This window comes from Glycine max, chromosome 6, assembly GCF_000004515.6.
Source record: "Glycine max cultivar Williams 82 chromosome 6, Glycine_max_v4.0, whole genome shotgun sequence".
NCBI classification, from domain to species: Eukaryota; Viridiplantae; Streptophyta; class Magnoliopsida; order Fabales; family Fabaceae; genus Glycine; species Glycine max.
In genome coordinates this window covers 41679082-41684033 of record NC_038242.2, presented here as the reverse complement: position 1 = coordinate 41684033, position 4952 = coordinate 41679082, and the positions used below count along the sequence as shown (strand labels likewise).

The following is a 4952-nucleotide window of genomic DNA, read 5'->3' as shown; positions in this document are numbered from 1 at the left end:
CGTTCATGCTTAATGATCGTTTATGATTAATTGGTGTATGTGTTGCTTAATCACATAATGAATGCCTTATGTTAAATTTTGCTTAGTAATTTAATTTAGGGTTGGATTAAGTGGTTGAACTGATAAAGGATAAACTCTCGTAACCTAGGATAAGAGACTTGCTTGTGAATCAAGGGGAAGCAACGTGCTTTAATTCTGATATTTTATAATTCACATCTATTCGTTGTTTAATTTACAAAAGCAAACAACCCCCCCTAATTCGTTACTATTTTCCTACTATATGTTATGAACATTTGGTTTATCATTGCTTGTTGGGAAACGACCTAGGATCACTTCCTAGTTAATGCATTTTAATGTTTATTTGATTCAGGTATGGCCTCGATTAAATTTGATGTCGTTGCCGGGGAGCAGTGTCCAAAGGTTCATAATAGCTAGTGATTCGTGTTTTATGTTTAGTTGTTTTTTGCTTTCGTGTGTTGTGTTAGTGTTGTGTTCGTGTTGCGTTAAGTGTTGTTTAGTGTCTTGTTATTTTGTTTAGTGTGGTGTTTTGTTTTAGTTTTTCTGTGAATAGTGCTTTGCGATGGATTTAACGACCACTTTTGTTGAACGGGAAAACAGGGTAGTAGTGAAAATCCCTTAGCGACAGATTTTAGAGACCACACTTGCTGAATTAATTGAGATGTTTTGTTTTGGTAGCTATAGTTATTTTTGGCTAAATTTTTTTGTGGTCACTTCTTTTGATCCATATTTTGTGGGAAAAATAGCTGGAGCCCTTAGTTTGGTCAGATTTGAAAGTTCCAAAAAAAGTAACAAATTTGATTTTTGTCAAAACTTCAAACGGTCATAACTTTTGCTCCAGTTATCTGAATCACTATTATTATATATGTATTTGGGGTAGAAAAAAATTTCCCATGCCATGGGTGCCCGCCATAGGTTGGATGAGGCCTCCTTCTTCCAAAAATTGCGATTCTGTCAAAAGTTTTTTATTTTCCAAGTATTATTCTCTTATTTTTCTTAACTTATCATTTTTAGCTTCTATAGTTAGACTTTGAATTTTCGTTTGAAATTTTTTGTGGTATCTTCTCATCATTTTATAAGGTTGCTAACAAAATTTCAAGTCATTTGGATATCATTTAATGGTAGCTGTAGTTCAAACCTACACTGTTACTTGCATAAGAAGGCAACTAGTTGTGCATGCTGAATATAGTGTATGACTAGAGGCAATCCATCTGACTTACAACCCTTTGATCCTGAGATAGATAGGACATTTCATAGATTAGTTAGACATCATTTAGTATCTTTTGAGCATCCTGAGCATTCTGTTATTGGTGATTTTAAGCATTATAGTTTTGAACATTCTGATTTTGAACATTCTAAGAACATGACACAACCTCTACCCTGTGAGAGGACTCTAAGGGAAATGGCTGCACCTGATTTCACCTATTAAAGCTTGTGCATCCAATACCCTGATGAGGATGTCCCATATGTTCTTAAAACTAGACTGATCCATTTGCTTCCAAAGTTTCATGGCCTTGCAGGTGAAGACCCGCACAAACATATGAAAGAATTCCATATTGTCTGCTCCACCATGAAACCCCTAGATGTTCAGGAGGATCACATATTTCTGAAGGTCTTTCCTCATTCTTTAGAGGGGGTGGCAAAGGACTGGCTATATTACCTTGCTCCATGGTCCATCACGAGCTGGGATGACCTCAAGAGAGTATTCTTAGAAAAATTTTTCCCTGCTTCCAGGACCATGACTATCAGAAAAGATATTTTCGGCATTAGGCAACTCAGTGGAGAGAGCTTATATGAATACTGAGAGAGATTTAAGAAACTATGTGCCAGTTGCCCTCACCATCATATTTCTGAGCAGCTTCTCCTCCAATATTTTTATGAAGGACTCAGTAACATGGAGAGAAGTATGATAGATGCTGCCAGTGGTGGAGCCCTTGAAGACATGACCTCTGTTGAAGCCAAAAATTTAATTGAGAGGATGGCTTCAAACTCCCAACAATTTAGTGCTAGAGAAATGATGCTATTGTCATTAGAGGAGTGCATGAAGTAGCCACGAATTCATCTTCATCAGCTGAGACTAAGAAGCTTGAAGGTAAACTGGATGCCTTGGTTAACCTGGTAACCGAACTGGCCATGAATAAAAAATCTACACCTGTCGCCAGACTCTATGGTTTATGCTCCTCTGCCGACCACCACACAGACCTTTGCCCTTTTGTGCAACAATCTGAAGCAATTGAATAGCTTGAAGCTTATGCTGCAAACATATACAACAGACCTCCTCAACCTCAGCAGCAAAATCAGCCACAACAGAGCAATTATGACCTCTCCAGCAACAGGTACAATCCAGGGTGGAGGAATCATCCCAACCTTAGATGGTCGAATCCTTCACAACAGTAGCAGCAACAACAACAACCTTATTTTCAAAATGTTGCTGGCCCAAGCAGACTATACGTTCCTCCACCAATCCAGCAGCAACAACCGCAACAGCCCCAAAAACAACAAACAGTTGAGGCCCCTCCGCAACCTTTCCTTGAAGAACATGTGAGGCAAATGACTATGCAAAACATGCAGTTTCAACAAGAGACCAGAGCCTCCATTCAGAGCTTAACTAATCAGATGAGACAATTGGCTACACAGTTAAATCAACAACAGTCCTAGAATTCTGACAGATTACCTTCTCAATCTGTCTAGAATCCCAAAAATGTGAGTGCCATTACATTGAGGTCGGGAATGCAGTGTCAAGGACCTCAACCAGCAACATCTTCCTCATCCGCAAATGAACCTGCCCAACTTCACTCTACTCCAGAAAAAAAAGGATGACAAAAATTTAAAAAGTAAGTTGCCTAACAATTTCTGTGCAGGTGAATCTTCCACTGGTAATTCTGACTTACAGAAGTAGCATATCCCTCTACCATTCCCTCCAAGAGAAATTTCCAACAAAAAAATGGAAGAGGCAGAGAAGGAGATATTGGAAACATTTAGAAAAGTAGAGGTAAACATACCTCTGTTGGCTGCAATAAAACAAATTCCAAGATATGCTAAATTCTTGAAGGAGCTGTGCACTAATAAGCGGAAGATTAAAGGAAGTGAAAGAATTAGTATGGGTAGAAATGTCTCCGCATTGATTGGTAAATCTGTTTCCCAAATCCCTGAAAAATGTAAAGATCCAGGTACATTCAGCATACCTTGTATTCTAGGGAACAATAAGTTTGACAATGTCGTGCTAGATTTAGGAGCTTCTGTTAGTGTTATGCCTCTGTCTATTTTTAATTTTTTATCTCTAGGTCCTTTGCAATCAACTGATGTGGTAATTCATTTAGCTAATAGAAGTGTTGCCTATCCTGCTGGTTTCATAGAGGATGTCTTAGTTAGAGTTGGTGAACTGATTTTCCCTGTTGATTTTTATATTTTGAATATGGAGGACGGATTTTCTAAAGGATCAGTTCCCATCATTCTAGGCAGACCTTTTATGAAAACTGCTAGAACTAAGATAGATGTATATGCAGGCACACTATCTATGGAGTTTGCAGATATAACTGTTCATTTTAATATTCTTGATGCTATGAAACACCCATCTGAAGATCTTTCTATATTTCATGTTGAAATAATTGACCATATTGTTGATGAATACATGACTGATCTTCATTCTAATCTGCATGCCTGTCACTCTTCATGCATTGAATCTGAATTTGTACTTGATCATATGTTTGAATTTGATGCTGAGAGTGAATCTGAATTTGATATTGATTACATGTCTGGTGATGTTTTACCTCTTGAGATTGATTTTCTAGAGTCAGATAGAACTAACCATGTTTCAGGAAGTATGCATACCTCTGACTTTCTTTATGAGATACAGGCTGAGAAACCATCTCTTTCTACCATTATCCAGCCGCCCACATCAGAATTGAAGCCTCTGCCATCAAATTTAAAATATGCTTACTTGGATGATAGCAAAAGTTTTCCAGTAATTATATTTGCCTCCCTTGCTGATGAGCAAGAGGAGAAGTTGTTATCTGTTCTCAAGAAGCATAAGAAGGCTATAGGATGGACCTTGGCGGACATTCCTGGTATTAGCCCATCCACATGTATGCATCGAATAAATTTAGAAGATGAGGCTAAACCAGTAAGACAACCACAGAGAAGACTCAACCCGGTAATTCTTGATGTAGTGAAGAAGGAGGTAACCAAGCTTTTGCAAGCTGGAATCATTTATCCTATCTCCGACAGCCAATGGGTGAGTCCCGTCCAGGTAGTTCCGAAGAAAATCAGCCTCACCGTGATCAAAAATGAGAAGGAGGAGCTGATTCCTACTCAGGTGCAGAACAGTTGGAGAGTCTGCATCGATTATAGGAGGCTGAACCAGGTTACCAAAAAGGATCATTTTCCACTGTCATTCATTGACCAGATGCTTGAACGCCTGGCATGTAAATCTCACTACTATTTCCTTGATGGTTTTTCTGGTTATATGCAAATCACTATTGCTCTTGAGGATCAGGAAAAAACCACATTCACCTACCCCTTTGGCACTTTTGCCTATAGGAGGATGCCTTTCGGCCTGTGCAATGCCCCTGGTACCTTCCAGCGGTGCATGATTAGTATTTTTAGTGATTTTTTAGAAAATTGCATAGAGGTGTTTATGGATGATTTCACTGTATATGGATCATCTTTTGATGTTTGTTTGGATAGTCTGGAAAAAGTTTTGAATAGATGCACTGAAACTAACCTTGTTCTAAATTTTGAAAAATGTCATTTTATTGTTGATCAAGGTATAATTTTAGGCCACATTATTTCCAATAAGGGCATTGAAGTAGATCCTGCAAAAATTTCTGTTATTTCACAATTGCCTTACCCCTCTTGCGTGCAAGAGGTGCGATATTTTCTTGGTCATGCAGGATTCTATAGGTGCTTTATAAGAGATTTTAGCAAGGTAGCCC

At 38.3% G+C, this 4952-nt stretch overlaps 1 non-coding gene across 1 annotated transcript; it reads right to left on the bottom strand.

Annotated features, from left to right (window-relative positions):
• Positions 1-1759: 1759 nt before the first annotated feature.
• Positions 1760-1867, bottom strand: LOC113001990 (small nucleolar RNA R71). The gene has a single exon (XR_003267521.1). It is a non-coding gene; the product is annotated as a small nucleolar RNA R71 (small nucleolar RNA).
• Positions 1868-4952: the final 3085 nt, after the last annotated feature.